Genomic DNA, 26,255 nt, shown 5'->3' on the forward strand with positions numbered 1-26,255 from the left:
ACTACCTGGGTAACTGAGAGGGTGAGTAGGAACTACCTGGGTAACTGAGAGGGTGAGTAGGAACTACCTGGGTAACTGAGAGGGTGAGTAGGAACTACCTGGGTAACTGAGAGGGTGAATAGGAACTACCTGGGTAACAGAGGGTGAGTAGGAACTACCTGGGTAACTGAGAGGGTGAGTAGGAAGTACCTGGGTAATGGAGAGGGTGAGTAGGAACTACCTGGGTAACTGAGAGGGTGAGTAGGAACTGGTATCCAAGGCCAAGTATATGGTATGCATCAGTCAGCAGGTTGTACCGTCTCAGCATCTGCTAACACAGTGGAAATTCTTTGCAGCATGAGCAGCATTTATTCTTCATTTCCACCTCATCTTCATTTCCACCAGGTCATCCACCACTGTCCTGGTCATGTATTCCTCCAATCCTGAACTTTTACCGTTTTTCCACTGTACAGCGAGGCTCTGCAAATTGTCAACAGTTGCTCTTGTAACAGTATAATTAAATTGTTAAATTCCAGCATAAAATTGACATTATGCCACCTCCTGGTGGATTACTGTGTTTACATTGTCTAACACACTCAGTGATAAAGGTATGGGATTCTGGGTAATCCACAGCAGAATTATGAAGAATTGCTGTGGGTGAGTTGAAAATGTAATGGTCTAGGGATAGAAATGTATAAAGTTGACATTAAATCATAAAACCCACATTTTACCTTGTACATTAGCAATTTATGTTTAGTAATTAATGTTGTTGGTTTAGCGTCAAATAAGCCACTCTATGTGTTACTTGCCATGTGAGTTTTATGCTAGCTAACCAATGCATCTTCTTCAGGAGTGCCATTTGTATCCTGTCGACTACTGATCATTCATCCATACTGTGTGTGTCCCATCATTGCAGGTAATTTATGACAAATATATAAAATATATGTTTTATAAACTCATGAGCACCAGCCAGCGTATTAGCCTGGTTTTGTTAGCTGAGGAAAATACGTGGTACATTCTAGGTGTATTATATTTCTTCGCCACAAGAGTGTGACAGAGTAATTTCAGGTTAATTTGATTTCTTTTGATACTAAAAAGGATGATAGTTTATTCTGATGTTGTGAATATGAGATTACACATGGATTTTTTTTTATTTTTATTATTGTTAAATCCACTATGACTTTGAAAGACATTTCAATTGTTCTTTTGTCAGTATATTATACAGCAGATACATGGAGAATTGCTGTGGGATTGCTGTTTATATCCCGGCTACTACTCATCATTCATCCATACTGTGTGTGTCCCATGATTGTAGTTTTGGAAATAAAATAACTATCCATCCATTACTCCTTCCTGTGTTGACTCACAGACTTGAGGGACGGGACCAGGAAGGTCACATTGGTGCTGTGACCTGGATCATCAATCAAGATTGGTGTTCCTCATCGAACTGGGAGCCGTCCTATCTTCTCAGTCTACAGGCAGCGAGAGGAAACACAGATACATCTGTCATTTGTTACGTTTTTTTTTTCTTCATTTTGAGCTACTACAATGAGTTTAAACCGTATTGGTTGTTCAGATCTGCTTACACCTGTCAATGTTGGTAGGGGAAGAGGTGTGTTGAGGTCACCTATTCCTTTCCCAACTGGTAGTACTTGTATGTGTGTGGTGATGTCAATGTTAGTGAAATTGCAGGGGAAGTTCCTTTAGTCAGTGGGGACAATGCAGCTTCTCATGGTCATCATGTAGTCAACTCACCTAGGCCCCAGGTTGTTAGCACCTCCACTCCTAACCACAAAGATGATTCAGTGCTAATAGGCCAGATGAGTACCATAGTCCAACAGATAGGACAGCAGCTAGCTGATAGCATTATCTTGCACTTCAGCTCTAGTAGCCCAACAGGAGCTACAGCCACAAGCCAAAGTGAACCAAGACAGAGACCTGACCCTCCAGTTAGCCAAGATCTAGACTTCTCCCAAGTCCAAGTAGTCACCCCAAAAAAAGTCTAAGAACCACCTTCCTTTAGAGGGGTGAGATCAGACACAATTACCTTTGATGAATGGGAAGAGGCCATGAAAAACTAAATTAAAAAGGAGCACATGAAAATAGAGGAGCAGGCCGAACAGATTCTCATCCATCTCAAGGGAAGAGCAAAAGATGTAGTCAAAATTGAAAATCAAGAATAGTGACATTGACATTCTAGCTAACCCAGATGCCATCTGGGTTAGTGTCCTCAGGAAGCATTTTAGCTGCAGTCAATACTCATATATCCCACTTCAAGATACAAATCTACCCAAAGAACAGGAGGACCCATATGAATATTGGCTTAGATTGAACCGTGCAGCAGACACTGCTACAGAAGGCCTGAAGGAACAGGGTAAGGCAAATGAAGATCTTAGCACAGACATCACACGCATGTTCATCAGGAACTGCCCAAGCAACGAACTAGCCTTCACGTTCAGAGCCAAAACAATTGACAAGTTGTCTGCACCTGAAGTACAAGATGTGTTAAACGACTACCATGCAGAGATGAGCTTCAAAGCCACCGAAGAAGTACACAGAGAAACAAGTGAGAGAATCAGTGAACAGAGTCAAGGTTAGTTCCACTTCAGTCCCAGCCGCAGATATACAGGAGCCACAGCAACCTAAGAGCTCAGATCACTGCTCTAGAGAGAGTAATTGATATGCTAGAGAAGGTATTGCTGTGGGGCCTTAGACCAGCTCAAATCTCGGGGAAACGGACTGCTAGTAATCTACCCAAGATTGAAGGCCTGAATGCCACACCTTGTTCTGTGTGCAAAGATTGCACTTACTCTGCTCTCACTCGTTGCTGTGAGAATAGACTGTGTTCAGTGTCATTCAGCTCACCATTCTAGATGCAACTTTCCGAAGACGAAAATTGATAATGAGAGTAAACCTCCCAACACCACCACTGATATGGAAGAATGTGAGTCCCTATACAAGCTTTACAGCGATAGTATCCCTGACAACAAAACTGTAATTTTTCAAATGACACAGAGAATTCCAAGAGCTGACAGTTTATTTTACACACCAGTCTCTATTGTAAATGGCCCTACACTAAAAGCAATGATTGACAGTGGGTCAATGGCATGCACTCTGAGTAAGGGAGCCGAAGCAAGCCTTTTTACATTCTACTCCGGACATGAAAATATATTTGGCGGATGATGTTGTTATTGTTGGCTGTGGTGGTCATCAGGTTACCCCTAAAGAAATGTATGATCTTGACTTCGCAGTTTGCGGATGTAAAATCATAATCCCTGCACTTGCCGTGCCAGGCCAAGTTGATGAGATGATACTGGGCAACAAACTATAGTTTGTTAACAAGAAATTTGTGGAGTGGTTGAAAAACTAGTTTTAATGACTCCAACCTAAGTGTAAGGAAACTTCCGACTTCAACTGTATCTATTCTTTTTTTTTTGTGTGTGTGAATTTTACCCCCTTTTCTCCCCAATTTCGTGGTATCCAATCTTGTCTCATCGCTACATCTCCCATACGGGCTCGGGATAGACAAAGGTTGAAAGTCATGCGTCCTCCGATACACAACCCAACCAAGCCGCACTGCTTCTTAACACAGCGCGCATCCTACCCGGAAGCCAGTCGCACCAATGTGTCGGAGGAAACACCGTGCACCTGGCAACCTTGGTTAGCGTGCACTGTGCCCGGCCCGCCACAGGAGTCACTGGTGCGCGATGAGGCAAGGATATCCATACTGGCCAAGCCCTCCCTAACCCGGACGACGCTAGCCTAGTGGTTAGAGCGTTGGACTAGTAACCGAAAGGTTGCAACTTCAAATCCCCGAGCTGACAAGGTACAAATCTGTCGTTCTGCCCCTGAACAAGCAGTTAACCCACTGTTCCTAGGCCATCATTGAAAATAAGAATTAATTCTTAACTGACTTGCCTAGTTAAATAAAGGTTAAATATATATATATCCATCCCCTGGACCAAAATTAACCCAGCCAACCTGTGAAGGGAGGCCTTGTCTGAGAGAGCAAATTGGAACAGAAAGGGGTAGAACTTGCACAGAGGGAAAATTCATGTAATTTTTTTAATTGATGATATTAACAAGCTGGGGAATACATAACCCATTTAACAACTCATCTATGGAAATGTACCTGGACTTCACAAGTATAGACAACTGAAAAACTTGACTTGAGTTCCATGTTGTCATTGATGTGGATACTAACCCATACACCCTTGTATTCTGAAGAAATGGAAAGATACATTTGTTAACAGTATAATGTTATAAGGAGATAAACTTAATGGTATAAGGATGTAAAAAAAAAAAAAAGTTAACACTTACCTCATGTTTTGTCTTGGGGTACTCTCTGTATGTGCAGGTTTCTCTTTGAGTCCTTGCCACAAAGACTGGATCACTGAGTCACCTAGGTGATCACTGAGAGGTGGAGCCTTTGCCTACTTTACCACAGGGTCTGTGGTGAAGTAACCAAAGGCTCCACCACTCAGATCATAAAATGTGTTCTGAGCCACAGGTGCCCACGAAGAGGCACTCCAGGCTGCTAAATGAGAATAAACTGGGAAGTTCTGATGCGCTTAGTTCTAGCAAGTGAATTGAACTCTCAAATGAATACACAAACACTGATAAACATTTGTATTGGTTTTCTTAAAAAACAACAATGGGCAAGACAATAGTCTGTAGACTATGGGCTGTTCATGTTAAATTTGCAACAGGTTGGATCGGAGGTTTGAGTAAAAAACGGATTATACACATAATCCATATTATGACCACTCTATGCACTCTAATATGACCACTCTATGCAAGTCAAACACATTCAGTCTCAGTAGCAAGTTGACAGAAGTTTGCTACGACGGGTTGGTGTCACATCACACGGGTAGCTAAATTGTATTTTTTCTTTGGTTACGAGTTAGTGAACGCGAAGGAAATCTGCCCGTCCGCAGCGTGCTGTCAGCCTGGCGCGCTGCTAATTTGTGTGATAGCGGCTCTGAAAACATTTTGCGGTTTGACGCTGAAAATAATGCTGCTCAGTGCTAGGCTTGAATGTACAACCCAGGGTAGCTTAAAGCAACAGTTACAATCGGTACGTTCTGACTTTACCATCTTCCACCGAGCCTGAAAGAACCGGAGAACGCAAAACGGAAGTGCGCATTTTGGAACATACGTATGCTGTGAACAACAATAGCGGAATCAGCGGTTCGCCTTCAAAATAAAAGTCTCAATTGAAACTGATAAAAACGGGAAAAAGTATGGAATGTTATTTCTCGCTGTTAAAGTCCCACAATAAAAGCTACGACACTAATATTTGTGAAACATCTTTACAGTTGTATTCTCTGAGTGTCACTGAGTAAGCTGATACCCCATTTCATGGACCCAAAATTGTTTCAGTATGATATGTTAGATAAAGGAATAAAGACAGACACCAATGTCAGGTTCAATAGCCTTGTTTGTGCATTGTACAAATCCCTACAACTGGAGTCCCGGGGAACAGTCCGGCTAGTCGATTACCTATCAACTAGACTCCATAACAAAAATCAGCTGTACATTACAATATGAATGTCCAATACGCACAATAGACTGAATAGTATGAGGATTCTGTGTTATGCAATATAGCCCGTTACCATATATGTGATTGAATATTATCTGCTGTTGGCTTGTGTGGATGTATGTGTTATGCAACATAGCTGACTTGAAACATTGTTAACAGTTTCAGGACCATGGGCCTTTCTCATGATGGAAAAATACAGAATGTCATGAAGACAGGACCTGTGCAATGAGTTGGTGGGGGCACATTCAGAACGTAGTGTTGCGAGAACAAACAGTCTTTTGTTAGATAACAGGAGCCAGGTGCCTGATAACTGTATATTCTACACAGCTACAGCGACTGACCGCTGAAGCGCTAAGGGGGCTGGGACCAGCCTCTGCGCCAACAATCAACAATAGGCTGGGTGAGTCTAAACCACGCCCAGTCTCTACTCTGTGACAGGCCGGCTCGGAAGCAGGAACTACCCCTGTCAGAGTATATTTATAATATCTTTGTCAAGAACAAGTCAGTTCTCCGTTTGCCCTGCGAGGTGGGACAGAGAGCCCGTATATACGAAAATTGCATTTACCACTTAATGCTTAGCTAATAAACAATACATACCATACAATCGGTGACTCATTGTCATATTTATCCTGATACCAGATTCGAATTGACGCAACTCTAACAATTGTTGACCCCCGAACGTGATCTGGTGAAGGGCTTCGCTGGACATTGGTGTGCCAGCCGATTGGCCAGTACTGTCGTCAGACGGTGTGTCTCACAAATCCTGACCGGTCAACTAAAAAAGGTAAGCAGAGACATGTTGCGAAAAACTAAAGTTCTGCACATCGGCGTTATCCAAATGTAGTTTTGTAAGACTGTAACGGTTCTCCTCTTGTGAAGTAAAGGCGGACCAAAGCGCAGCGTGGTGGTTGTTCATTGTATTTATTGACGACACTATACATGAACAAACTAACGAAAACAAAACAAGAAACGTGAGAACTCAAAACAGCCCTGTCTGGTGAACACTACACAAAGACAGGAACAATCACCCACAAACAAACAGTGAAACCCAGGCTACCTAAGTATGATTCTCAATCAGAGACAACTAATGACACCTGCCTCTGATTGAGAACCATACTAGGCCGAAAACATAGAACTGCCCCAAAACATAGAAAAACAAACATAGACTGCCCACCCAACTCACGCCCTGACCATACTAAATAAATGCAAAACAAAGGAAATAGAGGTCAGAACGTGACAGTACCCCCCCCCAAAGGTGCGGACTCCGGCCGCAAAACCTAAACCTATAGGGGAGGGTCTGGGTGGGCGTCTGTCCGCGGTGGCGGCTCTGGCGCGGGACGCGGACCCCACTTCGCCATTGTCTTAGTCCGCCTTATTGTCCGCCTCCGTGGCTTACTCACCATGCCCACCCCTCTCAATGACCCCACTGGACAGAGAGGCTGCTTGGGACAGAGGGGCAGCTCGGGACAGAGGTGAAGCAGCTGCTCGGGACAGAGGGACAGCTGCTCGGGACAGAGGGACAGCTGCTCGGGACAGAGGGACAGCTGCTCGGGACAGAGGGACAGCTGCTCGGGACAGAGGGACAGCTGCTCGGGACAGAGGGGCAGCTGCTCCGGGCGGAGGGGCTCTAGCGGCCCCTGGCTGACTGGCGGCACTGGCGGCCCCTGGCTGACTGGCGGCCCCTGGTTGACTGGCGGCACTGGCGGCCCCTGGCTGACTGGCGGCACTGGCGGCCCCTGGCTGACTGGCGGCACTGGCGGCCCCTGGCTGACGGGCGGCACTGGCGGCCCCTGGCTGACGGGCGGCACTGGCGGCCCCTGGCTGACGGGCGGCACTGGCGGCCCCTGGCTGACTGGCGGCACTGGCGGCCCCTGGCTGACTGGCGGCACTGGCGGCCCCTGGCTGACTGGCGGCACTGGCGGCCCCTGGCTGACGGGCGGCACTGGCGGCCCCTGGCTGACGGGCGGCATTGGCGGCCCCTGGCAGACGGGCGGCATTGGCGGCTCCTGGCAGACGGGCGGCACTGGCGGCGCTGGGCAGACGGGCGGCGCTGGCGGCGCTGGGCAGACGGGCGGCGCTGGCGGCGCTGGGCAGACGGGCGGCGCTGGCGGCGCTGGGCAGACGGGCGGCGCTGGCGGCGCTGGGCAGACGGGCGGCGCTGGCGCTGGGCAGGCGGGAGGCTCCGGCAGAGGCGCCGGACAGGCGGGAGGCTCCGGCAGAGGCGCCGGACAGGCGGGAGGCTCCGGCAGAGGCGGAGAGGCGGGAGACTCCGGCAGAGGCGGAGAGGCGGGAGACTCCGGCAGCGCTGGAGAGGAAGGCTCTGGTAGCGCCGGAGAGGCGGGAGACTCCGGCAGCGCTGGAGAGGAGGAACGCTCTGGACGGATGGGCCGGAGAGACAGCCTGGTACGGGGAGCTGCCACCGGAGGGCTGGGGTGTGGAGGTGGTGACGGATAGACCGGGCCGTGCAGGCGCACTGGAGCTCTTGAGCACCGAGCCTGCCCAACCTTACCCGGTTGAATGGTCCCGGTCGCCCTGCCAGTGCGGCGAGGTGGAATAGCCCGCACTGGGCTATGCAGGCGAACCGGGGACACCGTGCGCAAGGCTGGTGCCATGTAAGCCGGCCCAAGGAGACGCACTGGAGACCAGATGCGTAGAGCCGGCTTCATGGCACTTGGCTCGATGCCCACACCCGCACTGGGGACACCGTGCGCTCCACAGCATAACACGGTGCCTGCCCGGTCTCTCTAGCCCCCCGGTAACCACAGGAAGTTGGCTCAGGTCTCCTACCTGGCGTAGCCATACTCCCTGTTAGCCCCCCCCCAAGACATTTTTGGGGCTGACTCCCGGGCTTCCATCCACGACGCCGCGCTGCCTCCTCATACCAGCGCCTCTCCGCTTTCGCCGCCTCCCGTTCTTCCTTGGGGCGGCGATATTCTCCTGGCTGAGCCCAAGGTCCTTTACCGTCTAATTCGTCCTCCCATGTCCATACCTCCTCGCGCTGCTCCTGCTGCTGCTTTCTCCTTTGCCCATTACCACACCACTTGGTCCTGTTGTGGTGGGTGATTCTGTAACGGTTCTCCTCTTGTGAAGTAAAGGCGGACCAAAGCGCAGCGTGGTGGTTGTTCATTGTATTTATTGACGACACTATACATGAACAAACTAACGAAAACAAAACAAGAAACGTGAGAACTCAAAACAGCCCTGTCTGGTGAACACTACACAAAGACAGGAACAATCACCCACAAACAAACAGTGAAACCCAGGCTACCTAAGTATGATTCTCAATCAGAGACAACTAATGACACCTGCCTCTGATTGAGAACCATACTAGGCCGAAAACATAGAACTGCCCCAAAACATAGAAAAACAAACATAGACTGCCCACCCAACTCACGCCCTGACCATACTAAATAAATGCAAAACAAAGGAAATAGAGGTCAGAACGTGACAAAGACACCTGTTTGATGTAAGTAACCAAATTGTATTAATTTATATTGATAAAGGATCATAAGGAATGCTGTGGTGAATGCAATTTTGAAACTGATCAGATCATTTGTGATATGACAGTAAATGTTATGTACTAGATACTGGGTATCAAGTTTGTTTGAAGTTAATAAGTCAGGGACTATTAACAAGTGTGAGTGTGGGTAAACGTAGGTATAACAACGAATGTAATGTACTAGGTACTGGGTGCCAAGTGTGTATGTGGTGGGTCGGTGAACCTACTGGAATGTATGTGTAAACGTAGGTATAACAATGAATGTAATGTACTAGATACTGGGTATCAAGATTGTTTGTAGTTAATAAGTCAGGGACTATTAACAAGAGTGAGTGAAGTTCTGGGGCTACTCAAGTGTGAACGAAAGTGTGTATATGCATGTGTGAATGGGGTTAACAAATGTATGCGACTGGTCAGAACGTGTGAATGAAGTACATTAGATATTAGTCGACGTACAAATATCGGTTTGGATGGTCTGCGTATAATGGTGCAGGCAAGATACCTGTGTTATACTGAGAATGGTTTACTGACTGATTGTAGTACACTGGGTATTAAGTCGGAGCGCTACTACCAAGTTTGAATGACCTGTGGGTATTTCTTGAAGTCATATCATAAATTATTAGGGGTGGTAGTAACGTTAACATAGATTAGAGTGATGATTTTACATTGGAATTAATCCTAAATTCATATTACAATTGAACCCTAATTTTGTTTAAGTTAAATAAAATAGAACGCAATATAAACGTTCAAAATGACTAATCAGAGGTCGAAAAAGTATTGAAAACATTAAAGTCTACTCTGGAGACCAACGGGGGTAAAAATGGGAAAGATTGGAAGAAGCAAGGGAAAAAATTATACAGAGAATGGACAGAAGAGGGCAGTATCGCCGCGCCCAACGGGCTCCCAGTCGACGGGGAGCCTGGTTGGATATTGGAGACGCTAAAACTGAGAATAAGGAGAATCCTCGCTGGGGAAAAGCTTAGACCATTGAATTGTAATGTTTTCTGGGAATTGTCTCGGTGCTGCAGTTTGCTAGTACAGACGATTATGATGGTATGGTTATTGGCGGGGAAACTCAATCATTTGAATGGTGTTGGGGTAAAGTTTTTGCCTTCGATGCGGGGGACTGGGGTTCGTGTCTCAGCCTTGACATCGATAGACTAAAATTCATTCTGATTATAATTCATCTATTTGTATGTTTTGCCTGGAAAAATACGGTCGCTAGTGTTTGTATAAGATATGAACTGAAGTTTTTAATATGTTGTTTAGGTTGAATTGAGAGAAGAATTCATTCAAAATAATGGCGAGGCAATTTCGATGTAATACGTTATGTTGCCCAAAATGATCTGCTGGAATAATGTATTGAGACGGGAGTCGTATTTAAATAAATGTATCATAAAAGAGAAAGTTACCTAAACCTGATTCATTTTAAGGAATAACAGAGAGATACGATAAAGTTTTGTGCCATCAGGTTGTTATATTTTTTTTATGAATCGACTGACATACGATATAAATTGAGCAAAGAACATGGTACGTTTAAAATGTTGGGGTATAGAAAGTTGGGAAGTTCGGTTGGTTTTACTTTTTCGATAGAATTTAAAGCAGAACTCAATCTGAATAGGGGAGATATATATACGACAAGAGGCAGGCTGACTTGCGGCGCCATTACGTTGAATAAACAACAACGTTCCTCAAATTATGACAGAGAAAATGTGTTGTGGCATTTAGAGGGAAAATGCATGCGTTATAGCTTTGAGTCACTTTTCAAAAGTGGCTAAAAGTTCCAAATACATTTTTAAAAGGGAGCTGAATATCGTAAGGATAGTCTGAAAAGATGCTACAGCTAGCAACAGAATTGCTAGGCGTTCCATTGGGCTATATTTGGCTATAATATAGGGAGGTAAGAATAGTTGAATCGTAAAAAGTTGTGATTGTTTCCCGGGTATTGATTTTTGGTTAGGTAACGCCAGTGAATTCGAACAAGAAGTTAACGTATTCTAAACATTATCTGTTTTCAATACGGGGAACAATGAAAGGTCTACAATAGGGTATGGCTGGCTGGGACATGTTTTATTTTAAAGGGACAGTGCACGTTTATCACAGTCGTTTGAGTGTAATGGCAGGGTATAACGTATTTTGGGGCGACAATTTGAAGAGAGACAATGGGTTTTAGACATAACCATTAAGGTAATTTAAAACGAATGATTTCATTGGTACAATATAATTATTATAACTATTAGGTTTTATTTGTAGTAAACGTTTTGGGTTTAAGGGGATTTCCATGTTCCCAGAGACAAGATATCTTAAAGGGGTACACTCACATATGGAATATTAGGAGTTTTATTTTCTGAGTTTTGATTAAACAAGTGATTTTTTTAAAGATAAAGGGTTCTTTAATATGTCTAATATGGTATGGAACACAAATGTAAGGGATGGTGTAACCTTTGACCTGCTTTCATGGCTCTCCCAGGTGGTCTGATCAGCCACAGGGGGCTGAATAATGAATTTGAATAATGAATTTGTGGTCATGGGTAATACTGTGTTTCTTTTAAGGTAAATACATTTTAATTTTAGTTTTTTTTTTAAGAGTTTAATTAACCTATATATGGACTTTAGAAATTGCCACCATAGACATGTTTTTCTAAAAATCCATGAGTTTAGATAAAACCAAACAGTGAGACATTTAGTTAAAATTTGGAAACATGAGAAAAAGAGCAACAGACAGATAGGGGGAAAAGGCAGACAGAGCAGCCCCCCCCCCCCCCCCCCGCTGCGGAGACCTTGGAAGTTGGAGAGCAGAGAGGAGAAGTTTTAGAAGGGCAACCAGGACGAGCAAAGATAGCAGAATGGGTAGATAATAGTTACTGAGTGGAGACAAAAGGGAGAATTGGACATGTGGAAAATGAAAGGGGCGCTCCTACATGATAATGTCAGAACATAAGGATAATACTAATCTTACCTAAATCATTATTTAGAGTAGGTAAGGTTGTTACCTGGGCAGAGCCAGGGATCAAATGGGGGAGGGTGTCCGTATGGGGATTACATGATAACCAACTTGGGACAGTTCTGGGATTGGAGAAGAGGGTATCCTTATAGCATAGGGGATCCCACAAAGGTGGATAGGTTTTCCATGATATGGGGGAAACCTGGGAGCACTGTTGAACTCTGTAAAGGTGATGAAATCCTACTAACCATTAAGTCCATTAAGCTTTCTGATGCAGGAACCTATACCATCGGTCTGGAAAGAAATGGGGCAGACATGATGGGTGTGTTCTCTGTAAAGGTGCTGCCGAGGCCACCGCGGTCCCAGACGAACCAGAGCCAGACCCAGACACACTCCTCCACCACTCCAGGCCCGACCCTGCCTCCACCAACCAAAATACCAAACCCTATCCAGGTAATTAATGTTAAGGATATCACAGATAGCGACCAATTGGGCACTGAAACTGGATATGACAGTAGGGAAAATATGTGGTTGGCATACATGTTGTGGTCTGTCTATATATGCTTGCCAATTGATTCTTCATGAGATGCACCTTTGAGCAATTTAGACAACTGGTTGATTGTTGGTTGAACTAACACTTTACATTCCTTCATGAGTGAGGGTCAATTTCACCTGCACGATTCATCAATTCACGTTTTTGTACAAAAGGTCTAATAGAAATGTGTAAAACCATGCTTGACAGTTTATGACAAATAGTTAAACAATTTTGCATGTAATGGCGTATGCAAGGAACTAATGCCTAGATGTTTTGAGGGGTAAGACTATTAAACAGAGAATCATCTACTATATTTTGATCAACATGACATGAGCAATTGATAATGTGGAAAAAAGCTGACACTTGTACGTTATCGATTGCAATTTGTTCAAAGGAATAAGAAATTGCTTTAATGATGTGTCCAAGTGACTAGATGATTTGGAATTGGTACAAGTAGTATCAAGAATTGCACTTTTGATCTAAGAAATGCACCAAAGTGACTGAGAAAAACTGTAATCCCAACTCCACCCTTTGTAAGACTCTGTCTCTAGTGTTCCCGGAAGTCCCTCCTCAAAAGACTCCCTGGGGTGTTAAGGCGTACTACAGTTGCATCACTGGTACAGGTAGGGGTTTTGACTATAGGCAGTTGCCTGCAGCAGATTGTAGTAATAACATAACCATTAATGCCACCTGGCCAGTGAAAGGCTTGAATCAAACTAAGGGTGTTGCTGATGTATGGTGGATGTGTGGCCCAAACAGGCATTTAACACCTGTCCTTAGAGGTAACTGGCAGGGTACGTGTGCTTTAGCCAGTCTGATAATACCACTAACCATTATTGAAGTTACAGCTCATCAGCTCCTGGGATCAACTAGAAAAGTACCCAATGATGTTCACCCGTACTCCAGATATAAGCGTGATACACCTTGGTCTGAGAAAACAGATAATATACATTTCAACCTACTAGGTGTGCCAGTGGGTGTTCCTCAGGGATTCTAGGCTCTAAACAGGAATGATGGTTTATGGCATCTGCTCCCCATTATTGGCCCAGCTATTGTAGATGCTACACAGACCTCATGGATTAATTATATATACTATAATCAACAACGTTTTGTTAACTATACCCGCTCTGCCCTTACTGCTATGGCCGAGCAATTGGAGGCTACTACCAGGACCGCCAGGCAGAATAGATTGACTTTGGATATGATCCTGGCCAGTCAGGGAGGGGTTTGCAAAATGTTTGGTGAACAATGTTGTACATTTATACCTAATAATACCAGTCCTGATGGGAGTATATCAAAATCAGTGGTTGGGTTGGACGAGCTTTCGGCAGAAATGAAGGGCGTGGCTGGGGTGGAGGAGTCTGGCTGGATGTCTTGGATGGGGGTGTGGCTTGGTGAGTATGCATCACTGGTGGTTACTGGATTTCTGACCCTAATTCTTGTATTTTTGTTATTGATGTGTTGTGCTGCTTGCATCCTACCTTGTTTGAAGAAGTCTGTTACAGATGTGGTACAGGCTTCAGGTATGATGCCCGTGCTTGATGCTCCTGAAAGAGATGCAGATACGGAATCTAACTTCCGGAGAAAGACGGGGCTGACTGAGGATTACCCCTGGTTTTCTGTGGGTGAGGTCGTGGAATGATAACTTCTTAAATACATAACGTGTACGATATAACTTGTCCTCTCTTATGTGAAGGTTTAGAGTCCCTGGGTGGCAAGGAGCCCACCTGGTACAGGATAGGAGTAGCTGAGAGGACCAGATGGTTTATAATAATACTTTGCTTTGCTTTACTCTGTTTTCAATGACCAAAGTTTTATCCTATATCTAACATGCCAATAAACAATAAGGTTTTATCCTATTTTTGGGAGAGACAAAAGCATATATCTTTTGTTGATTTTTTTTTTCTCCTATTTTTCTTTGTTGATTTTCTGTTTTTCTGTAAAAAAATAATATATATTTTTTAATAATAAACGTTTTATAATTTTCATGAAATGCTATTAACATGTTGGGATCGCTGAAATAAAGGATAATGAGTGACACCCTTGTGGGTGTCAAAAGGGGGAATCAAAAACTCCAGTTTATATATATATATATATGTTAATCAACAAAGGGACGTGCATCACTTCATATATTCAAAAAATAAAGGTTTAAAATTCCTGGGTTCATCAGCAACCTAGTATATTGGATGGTGTGGTTATACCCCTTGCCGGTGTAAAAAGGGGGATTATGAGGATTCTATGTTATGCAATATAGCCCGTTACCATATATGTGATTGAATATTATCTGCTGTTGGCTTGTGTGGATGTATGTGTTATGCAACATAGCTGACTTGAAACATTGTTAACAGTTTCAGGGCCATGGGCCTTCCTCATGATGGAAAAATACAGAATGACATGAAGACAGGAACTGTGCAATGAGTTGGGGGGGGGCACATTCAGAACGTAGTGTTGCGAGAACAAACGGTCTTTGTTAGATAACAGGAGCCAGGTGCCTGATCACTGTATATTCTACACAGCTACAGCAACTGACCGCTGAAGCGCTTAGGGGGCTGGGACCAGACTCTGCGCCAACAATCAACAATAGGCTGGGTGAGTCTAAACCACGCCCAGTCTCTACTCTGTGACAGGCCGGCTCGGAAGCAGGAACTACCTCTGTCAGAGTATATTTATAATATCTTTGTCAAGAACAAGTCAGTTCTCTGTTTGCCCTGCGAGGTGGGACAGAGAGCCCAGATATACGAAAATGTAATTTACCACTTATTGCTTAGCTAATAAAAAATACATAGCATACAATTGGTGACTCATTGTCATATTTATCCTGATACCAGATTCGAATTGACGCAACTCTAACAATAGTGAGGTGATTTCGCACAGTTGAAGTTCCACAATAAGAGCTACAACGCTAATATTTGTGTAATTTGTCTAGAGTCTATTGATGCACCGTTGCGTCAATCTAAGTAACATAACAAAAAAATCCCCATCAAAATCTGTCAATTTAATCTAGAGACGTCTCAATCCGCCTATGGCAACCTTCCGCATCTGCGGTGGAAGGTGGCCGAGCTACTATGGTGTTTGTCAGATCATGAGACATCCTTCTCACAAAAACATCTGTCGCGTCCTAACGGTTTGGCCTACAAACTAATATGACCTCTATGGAAAAATGAGACTCATGAACACAACTCCTCTGAAGGTAAAATGTACCGGTTTAAATAATTTATGGAAGAATGGAGGTAGTTTTGTGCCTACCCAAAAAGGGGTTAAATATGTGTAAAAAAAAACAATATATATTTCCTGAGTTTTGTTATATCTCCTAGATATAGGACAGACACAGAAACCTTATTCCTTATGATCCATTTTTTTACTGTCTTTTTTTGTACATGAATGAATGTGTTATTCAGTGCGTTTCTATGGGCTATAGTAGTAAAGGCCAAATTCAATATTTTATCAAATATTTTTTATATATATATATATTTTTATACCTAAAAGGGTCCTACATTTCAAAATCAAATAGATACATGATTCATCGCCTCCTCAGTGGCGCAGTGTGCCACTAGAGATCCTGAGTTCGAGTCCAGGCTCTGTCGAAGCCGGCCGTGACCGGGAGACCCATGGGGCGGTGCACAATTAGCCCAGTGTCGTTGGGTTTGGCCTGCAGGGATGTCCTTGCCCCATCACGCACTAGCGACTCCTGTGGCGGCCAGGCGCAGTGCATGCTGACACAGTAGCCAGGTGCACAGTGTTTCCTCCGACACGTTGGTGTAGCTGGCTTCGGGGTTAAGTGGGTATTGTGTCAAGAAGCTGTGTGGCTTGGTTGGGTTGGGTTGTGTTTTGGGTGGGCGAACGGCTCTCGACCTTCGCCTCTCCCTAGTGCGAAAGGGAGTTGCAGCAATGGGACAAGACTGTAACTACCAATTGGATAACACGAAATTGGGGAGAAAACAGGTTAAAAAACTAAAATAAATAGAAAAGATACATGATCATCTTAAAACAATTCCATATGTCAGTTTAACGTCCTCAAATCTGGGGATTATCAGGTGGTAACTCTCCTAGCAGTTGTCAGGCCCGATGTGGAGTTATCACATGATAAATCCTGGGTTCTCATACCTTATTGCTTAAACAAATCTTGTTTTAGCCTTATCTAGTACAATTGTGGCTTGATTCCACTATTTTTATCGGTTTGCGTTCGTTTCAATGTGGGACTTTTATTTGGAAGCCGAATCGCAGATTCCACTATTGTTTCTCACAACACACACGTCAACGTTAACATCGAGTTGAGGAATTTAGTTTCATCATCATGAGCATCCTGGACCAAATACAGAGACAGATTGCTCACCGGTTACCTTTTCCATAGGAAGACCAGGTACTGTAAATCGTTCTCTCTAAAGTGTTTGACATTGCACCAATAGCTAGAGTGGCAAATTGGTACGAGGTTGTGGTTTGTTGTTGTTTTTATGCGCAGCAAGCTTGGCCTGATCAGCTGTGGCAATTCATGCAGTTGTGTAGCTAGCTAACTGAGCGTAAATTAACGTTACCGTTTCATATCATTGTCATCTATTTAATATTTTGAGTAAGGATCATAATTTACTCGTGAATGACACCGTAGCTAGTATCTGCGAAAATGATCAGCAGTGTATGTGAATTGGTAACTTGTGTAGTTAGCGTCAACTACTGATGCAGAGCCTGTCTGCATGAAATGGACTAAGCTAGCAACCCGGTCTAGTCGAAATATTGTTTTCGTTTAGACCGGGTTGAATCTGACTATTGAGTCTTCTAGTTGATAAAATGCATATGATATTTACAGCTCACGCTTCACCAGGATCCATTGTGCTGGTTTGTGAAAGTATATTGACAAGATTATCATGTATCTTGCTGCTGCTAGCTAGCTAGCGGGAAATGACAAAACACCCAAATAGGCTATACAGGGCTTTTGGTAATTGTATAGATGGCCTGGTTAATAGTCAAAGAGCTACCCCACTTTGGAGTCCCTATTGCTAACTGCTGCCACAATGACATGTTCATTTCTGAGGGACAGATATTGGGTTCAGATATAGGCTTCCGAATGTCACAGCGGTCTAAGGCACTGCAACTCAGTGGTAGATGCGCCACTACAGACCCTGGTTCGATTCCAGGCTGTATCACAACTGGCTGTGATTGGTAGTCCCATAGGGCGGCGCACAATTGCCCCAGCGTCGTTAGGGTTTGGCCGAGGTAGGCCACATTGTAAATAAGAATTTGTTCTTAACTGACTTGCCTACTTAAATAAAGGTACAATAATAAAATCCCGAAAGGACAATGTAGTGCCAGACCATGTCACCTGGAATATTTTTTTATTTACTGGCCATTTGAAAAATGTAAAGACCCATATGTAATGGGGAGTCCACCCACGTTGCTCAGAATGACATAAATCATATTTAGATTATGGTAATTCACTTTAACAGAACAAGCAACTCCTGTTAGCCAATAAACTTAATTTTCAAACATTTGACAAAATGCAATTCAGGGGAAAACTCCATCCTAAACATTGCACCTGGTGAGAGTTGTTTAATATGTGACAGAAAATAAAATCTCCTTTAGAAACGTAAAAAGAGGGGGAATCTAAAGATGCAACAACTAGGATGGGCTGCTAATATGACTAGGATTGTGCCTTTGGCTTTTGGACAGTGAAAGAAATGTGATGAAAACCAATAGAACAGGAGAGAAATGGCATATGAGGAGTAAATAGAAATACATTTGCCAAAACGATATAATTACTCCTGTCTATACATAAATATTTCACCAGAAAGCATGACTTGGCCACAGAGGAGTCAATTTTTATTTTATATAGCTGTGGATTGTTTCATATCATGCCAATTTGTGAAGCCCACAATTTGGGCAGAGCGCATGGCAATAGGCCTAGCTGATTGAGTTGCAGCTGTCAGTGAAAAGCATCTAAAATATGTGTGAAGATAATGTCTTGAGTATTCTTTAAAAAGATGTTCAAACGTTCATAAATAACCAGCAGGGTCAAACAATAATAATAATAATCACAGTGGTTGTAGAAGGTGCAACAGGTCAGCACCTCAGGAGTAAATGTCAGTTGGTTTTTCATAGCCGAGCATTCAGAGTTGGAGACAGCAGGTGTGGTAGAGAGAGCGATTCGAAAACAGCAGGTCCAGGACACTGTAGTAGAGGTCGACCGATTAATCGGAATGGCCGATTAATTAGGGCCGATTTCAAGTTTTCATAACAATCGGAAATCTGTATTTTTGGGCATCGTTTTTTAAAATGTTTAATTTTTTTAACACCTTTATTTAATCTTTATTTAACTAGGCAAGTCGGTTAAGAATACATTCTTATTTTCAATGAAGGCCTAGGAACGGTGGGTTAACTGCCTCATTCATGGGCAGAAAGACAGATTTTCACCTTGTCAGCTCGGGGGATCCAATCTTGCAACCGTACAGTTAACTAGTCCAAAGCAATAACAACCTGCCTCTCTCTCGTTGCACTCCACAAGGAGACTGCCTGTTACGCAAATGCAGTAAGCCAAGGTAAGTTTCTAGCTAGCATTAAACTTATCTCATAAAAAACAATCAATCATAATCACTAGTTAACTACACATGGTTGATGATATTACTAGATATTATCTAGCGCGTCCTGTGTTGCATATAATCTGACTGAGCATACAAGTATTTAAGTATCTGACTGAGCGGTGGTAGGCAGAAGCAGGTGCGTAAACATTCATTCAAACAGTACTTTTGTGCGTTTTGCCAGCAGTTCTTCATTGTGCGTCAAGCTTTGCACTGTTTATGACTTCAAACCTATCAACCCCCGAGATGAGGCTGGTGTGACCGAAGTGAAATGGCTGGCTAGTTAGCGCTCGCTAATAGCGTTTCAAACTTCACTCGCTCTGAGCCTTGGGGTGGTTGTTTCCCTTGCTCTGCATGGGTAACGCTGCTTCGATGTGGTGGCTGTTTTCGTTGTGTTGCTGGTTCGAGCCCAGGGAGGAGCGAGGAGAGGGGCGGAAGCTATACTGTTACACTGGCAATACTAAAGTCCCTATAACAACATCCAATAGTCAAAGGTTAATGAAATACAAATGGTATAGAGGGAAATAATCCTATAATGACTACAACCTAAAACTTCTTACCTGGGAATATTGAAGACTCATGTTAAAAGGAACCACCAGCTGTCATATGTTCTCATGTTCTGAGCAAGGAACTGAAACGTTAGCTTTCTTACATAGCACATATTGCACTTTTACGTTCTTCTCCAACACTTTGTTTTTGCATTATTTAAACCAAATTGAACATGTTACATTATCTACTTGAGGCTAAATTGATTTTATTGATGTATTATATTAAGTTAAAATAAGTGTTAATTTAGTATTGTTGTAATTGTCATTATTACAAATACATTTTCTATTTTATTTTTTAAATCGGCCGATTAATCGGCATCAGCTTTTTTGGTCTTCCAATAATCGGTATCGGCATCGAAAAATCATAATCGGTCGACCTCTAAAATGTAGCACGTCCGGTGAACAGGCCGCAGGCAGAACAGTTGAAACTGGAGCAGCAGCACAACCAGGTGGACTGGGGACAGCAATGAGTCATCAGGCCAGGTAGTCCTGAGGCATGGTCCTAGTGCTCAGGTCCTCTGAGAGAGAGAGAGAGAGAGAGAGAGAGAGAAAGAAAGAGAGAGAGAATCAGAGAACGCATACTTAAATTCGCACAGGACACCGGATAAGTATGGATTAATACTCCAGATATAACAGACTGATCCAAGCATAAATACTGCATAAATAAATACTGGAGGCTGAGACAGGAGGGGTCAGGAGACACTGTGGCCCCGTCCGACAATATCCCCCTGACAGGGCCAACCAGGCAGGATATAACCCCACCCACTTTGCCAAAGCACAGCCCCCACCACTAGAGGGATTTTCACCAACTTACTACCCTGGAACAAGGCCGAATATAGGCCATGAAGATCTCCCTTTAACGGCACGAACCCGAGGGGGGCGCCAACCCGGACAGGAAGATCACGTCAGTGACTCAACCCACTCAAGTGACACACCCCTCCTAGGGACGGCATGGAAGAGGAACAGTATTTATTAAACTTTTATTTAACTAGGCAAGTCAGTTAAGAACAAATTCTTCAAATTCGGGGAACAGTGGGCTAACTGCCTTGTTCAGGGGCAGAACAAAAGATTTTTACCTTGTCAGCTCAGGGATTCAATCTAACAACCTTTCAGTTACTAGTCCAACGCTCCAACCACTAGGTTACCTGCCACCCAGTAAGCCCCGTAATAAGGTTAGAGGCAGAGACCGCAAGGGTGGTTCGTTGCTCCAGTGCCTTTCCGTTCACCTTCACACACCTGGGCCAGACTACACTCAATCATAGGACCTACTGAAGAGATGAGTCTTCAATAAAGACTTAAAGGTTGAGACAGAGTCTGCGTCTCTCACATGGATAGGCAGACCATTCCATGAAAATGGAGCTCTATAGGAGAAAGCCCTGCCTCCAGCTGTTTGCTTAGAAATTCTAGGGACAGTAGGGAGGGCTGTGTCTTGTGACCGTAGCGTACGTGTAGGTATGTACTGTAGGACCAAATCAGAAAGATAGGTAGGAGCAAGCCCATGTAATGCTTTGTAGGTTAGCAGTAAAACCTTGAAATCAGCTCTAGCCTTAACAGGAAGCCAATGTAGAGAGGCAAGCACTGGAGTAATATGATAAAAGAAAATGCCAATTATTTCGCATTCATTGTTTTCATTGTGTGAATTGTGTTCCCTTTGATTGTTTGTTTATTTTTATTAGTTCCCCATGAGATATCATCGGTACTAAATAAATGTAATGGGAAAAAGAGTAGCTCCAGTCAAGACACATAGAAAGGGAGGCGGACAGGCTGAGTAGAGAGAGAAATGCAAATGAAGAACCTGAATTTTCCTTATTTTTTTTACCGTTTTTATTTGTCGGCTTTATGTATTTAGACTTATTTGAAGATTGAAGTTTATAGGTCTACTGCTGCATTGGCCTATAGGCTATGAGTTCCATGCACTCTTTAGCCACCAATGGATCACGGTTTATTATTGTGTCCATATGGCAGAGGCTGGTGCTCTCGCATTAGTTTAATTTGAACTTTTAGATTTTTATAATTTTATTTCAGATTTCTATCATTAACCTCTTTGGGCTGGGGGCAGTATTGAGTAGCTTGGATGACTAAGGTGCCCAGAGTAAACTGCCTGTTACTAAGGTTACTAAGATATGCATATTATTAGTAGATTTGGATAGAAAACACTCTGAGTTTCTAAAACTGTTTCTAAAACTGTTTGAATGATGTCTGTGCGTATAACAGAACTCATATGGCAGGCAAAAACCTGAGAAAATATCCAACCAGGAAGTGGGAAATCTGAGGTTTGTAGTTTTTCAAGTGATTGCCTATCCAATATACAGTGTAAATGGCGGGTATCTGTATGGCTTGTTTTGGTGGCTGAGCGCTGTACTCAGATTATTCCATGGCATGCTTTCACTGTAAAGCTTTTTTGAAATCTGGCATAGTGGTTGCATTAAGGAGAAGTATATCTTTAATTCTATGCATAACACTTGTATTTTCATCAACATTTATGATGAGTATTCCCTGTAAATTGATGTGGCTCTCTGCAAAATCACGGGATGTTTTGGAGGCAAAACATTACTGAACATAACACGTCAATGTAAACTGAGATTTTTGGATATAAATATGAACTTTATCGAACAAAACATACATGTATTGTGTAACATGAAGCCCTATGAGTGCCATCTGATGAAGATCATTAAATGTTAGTGATTAATTTGATCTCTTTCTGCTTTTTGTGACTCCTCTCTTTGGCTGGAATAATGGCTGTTTTTTTGTGAGTAGGCGCTGACCTAACATAATCGAATGGTATGCTTTCGTCTGAAGTCTTTTTGAAATCGGACACTGGTGGGATTAACAACAAGTGTATCTTTAAAATGGTGTATAATACTTGTATGTTTGAGGAATTTTAATTTTGAGATTTCTGTTGTTTGAATTTGGCGCCCTGCACTTTCACTTGCTGTTGTCGTATCGATCCCGTTAATGCGATTTCAGCCGTAATAAGTTTTTAACTATGTGACAATGATTTTGAGAAACAAAAACGTTATTATTGAAATTAAACTGTTCCACGAAAATGTGCATATGAAAATCATAACTGGCATGCAGATCGGTAGAAATGATATGATAAATTGTAAGCTTCCCCGGTCTTTATAAAACACACACACACACACCAATTTAATTCCACTTTATTATGTAAATTAACCTATAGGCCATTAATCGTGATGGTCAAATGTATTACCATCAATGAATAAAAAGCATTATTTTGAAATGGGATTTTTTTTTCTCAGTCATTTTTTGGGGCAACAGTTTTATCAACTTTTTAATAAATTTTTTTTATCGGCCAAAAGCCGGGAACTCCAGTTTTGTGTGTGTGTGTGACTGCTCTTTTGTTGGTTTTGACCTAGCCCATGAGTGTGTCTGTGTGTAGTCTGTCTACCTAGGCAGAGAGGTGGCCTCCCTCATTAACAATGATCAGACCAAGGGCTTTCCGAGACTAGTGTGTGGTTGTGTGTGTGTGTCTTTATTTGCCTGGCATCAAAGAGGACAGGTGGCAGTGGAAAAGGTCTCCCAGTCTCTCTCAGTAGGGCTAGGCAGGATGTGTGGTTACCCAGGTGGTGCCACCTGGCTGCTGTAGGCATTTCCATTGGCACCAATAAAGAACCTATACTAGGAGAGTAATTGAGTTAAGCTCGTGTGTGTTGATATGTAGCCTTTTCATAGCTTTTAAGTAGATTCTACCTGAAACAATACAAGAAAGACCTCTAACCTCTCTGGCGCCGGCATTCCGCTAGCGACCCACCTCGACAACATCCGGTGAAATTGCAGAGCGCCAAATTCAAAATACAGAAATAGTCATAAAAAACATTTATAAAAAATACAAGTGTTATACATCGGCTTAAAGATGAACAACTTGTTAATTCTACCGCTCTAAAGCATACCATGCGATTATCTGAGGACAGCGCTCCGCTTACGAAAGCATACGAACATTTTGCAACCAAGTAAAGGAATTACAAAAGTCAGAAATAGCGATAAAATTAATCACTTATCTTTGAAGATCTTTATATGGTTGCAGTCACAAGAGTCTCAGCTACACAATACATGTTTGTTTTGTTCGATAAAGTCCCTCTTTATATCCCAAAAACTCAGTTTTATTGGTGCGTTTTGTTCAGTAATGCACTGGCTCAAAGGCGGTCAAAACATGCAGACAAATACATCCTATTAGTACCGGGAAAATTCGTTGAAACATGTCAAACGATATTTATAATTAATCCACAGGCTGTCAATTGTTTAAATAATCTATAATATTTCAACCGGACAATAGCGTATTCAATAGAAAGGAAAAACAACGAAGGGCGCACACTCGGTCACACGCGCAAACCAGCTCTGCATGATTCTACAATTCACAAGCCGGAAACAATGTAGTGGAAGCCATAGGAACTGCAATCGGGGTCCTAACCCATTAGATACTCTATAGGCATTCAATTGAAAACTACCCACATCAAAAAAAAAAACACTTTCTGCCATATCAGTTCTGTTATACTCACAGACATTATTTTAACAGTTTTGGAAACTTTAGAGTGTTTTCTATCCAAATCTACCATAGGATATGACACATGTCATTCAGGAGTTCCAATGGGGCAGTCCCGTTTTATTTATCTTATGTACTTACACAGAAAGTAATATTTGCATGATTTAGCTTATTCATTATTTGTTTGCTATCATTCATGTGACTGACCAATACTGGTTCATGCATGTGGCAGACCAATACCTCACGAGGCTTCTTCTCTCCAAGTTGAGACCTTGAAACTGAGATATCATTCTCAAAACATGGGTTTGGGCACAGTGATGATTTCTTCCAGGTGTTCAATCAGTCACTTGCATGAACACAAATGGGTTATTTAAAAAAGCATAAACATTTCCATCACACACCCCTTTGAGCAAGATCAAGTTATTTATTAGACTTGGGATGGTGTATCAATACACTCATTCGCTACAAAGATCCAGGCGTCCTTCCTAACTCGGAGGAACTGCCAGAGAGGAAGGAAACCCCTCAGGGATTTCACTATAAGGCCAATGGTGACTTTAACCCTTTAGAACCCATAGCGGCCATCGACGGCCTGTCTTTACATTACTATAGCAGCTGCAAACAGCCTTGTTTTACTCACAATAATATCTTTGTCAAAATCGCAAAATGAGCTTGCTAACAACCTGTTGTCATATTCACGTGGCTGTTGTCATCAACCATTACCCCGTTTCCGGTTATGCGTTCATTTGACTAAAAATGACTACGCCAAAGCGGCTACGACTTTTCACTGTAGAAAGTGATACGGATTCGGACACGTCCTTGCACTTTTAAAAGTGATGATGTCGAGGTGAGTGAACACCTACTCATGGAATAGAAACACCATAATATTAATCACGTTAATTAAGCAAGTAATAGTCAAAAGTTTGGACACACCTACAACTCATTCAAGGGTTTTTCTTTATTTTTTATTATTTTCTACATTGTTGAATAATAGAAGACATCAACACTTTGAAATAACACAGGGAATCATGTAGTAACCAAAAAAGTGTTAAACAAATCAAAATAATATTTGAGATTTGAGATTTTTCAAATTGCCACCCTTTGGCTTGCACACACTTGGCATTCTCTCAACCAGCTTCACCTGGAATGTTTTCCAATAGTTTTGCAGGAGTTCCCTCATGCTGAGTACTTGTTGGCTGTTTTTCCTTCGCTCTGCTGTCCAACTCATCCCAAACCATCTCAATTGGGTTGAGGTCGGGTGATTGTGGAGGCCAGGTCATCTGATGCAGCACTCCATCACTTTCCTTCTTTGTCAAATAGCTTTAATGCATGGAAACTTAATTCAGTTTTACCTAATTTCTATCAGCATGTTAAATGCACAACCAGAGGGCAAACAAAAGCTCACCCTCCATTTGACAAATCTGACCATAATTCTATCCAGCTGATTCCTGCTTACAAGCTAAAATTAAAGCAGGAAGAATCAGTGACTCGGTCTATAAAAAAGTGGTCAGATGAAGCACATTATAAACTTCAGGACTGTTTTGCTAGCACAGACTGGAATATGTTCCGGGATTCTTCCGATGACATTGAGGAGTACACCACATCAGTCACTGGCTTTATCAATAAGTACATCGATCCCACAGTGACTGTACGTACATACCCCAACCAGAAGTCATGGATTACAGACAACATTCGCATTGAGCTAAAGCTGCCACTAGAGCTGCCTCTTTCAGGGTGCGGGACTTTAACCCGGAAGCTTATAAGAAATGCTGCTATGCCCTCCGAATAACCATCAAACAGGCAAAGCGCCAATACAGGACTAAGATCGAACCATACTACACTGGCTCTGACACTCGTCGGAGGTGGCAGGGCCTGCAAACTATTACAGACTACAAAGGGAACCACAGCTGCGAGCTGTCCAGTGACACAAGCCTACCAAATGAGCTAAATCACTTCTATGCTTTCTTCGAGACGAGCATCAGCTGTTCGGGCGACTGTGTGATCACTCTCTCCATAGCCGATGTGAGTTAGACCTTTAAACAGGTCAACATTCACAAGCCGCTGGGCCACATGGATTACCAGGACGTGTGCTCCGGGCATGTGCTGACCAACTGGCAGGTAGCCACGTCCGTAACCATGACGTG

At 43.0% G+C, this 26,255-nt stretch overlaps 1 protein-coding gene across 2 annotated transcripts in view; it reads left to right on the plus strand.

The window, feature by feature from the left end:
• The first annotated feature begins 16,744 nt into the window (after positions 1 to 16,744).
• Positions 16,745 to 26,255, plus strand: part of LOC139383723 (CAP-Gly domain-containing linker protein 4) — an 83,132-nt gene continuing 73,621 nt past the window's right edge. The window contains exon 1 of one of the 2 annotated variants that reach the window (XM_071128280.1): positions 16,745 to 16,859. The gene's annotated coding sequence lies outside the window, so the exon portion shown is untranslated. The remainder of the gene's footprint in view (positions 16,860 to 26,255) is intronic. The other variant, XM_071128279.1, reaches the window with a different exon arrangement.

The sequence above is a fragment of the Oncorhynchus clarkii genome, chromosome 25 (assembly GCF_045791955.1).
Source record: "Oncorhynchus clarkii lewisi isolate Uvic-CL-2024 chromosome 25, UVic_Ocla_1.0, whole genome shotgun sequence".
In the NCBI taxonomy this organism is placed as follows: domain Eukaryota; kingdom Metazoa; phylum Chordata; class Actinopteri; order Salmoniformes; family Salmonidae; genus Oncorhynchus; species Oncorhynchus clarkii.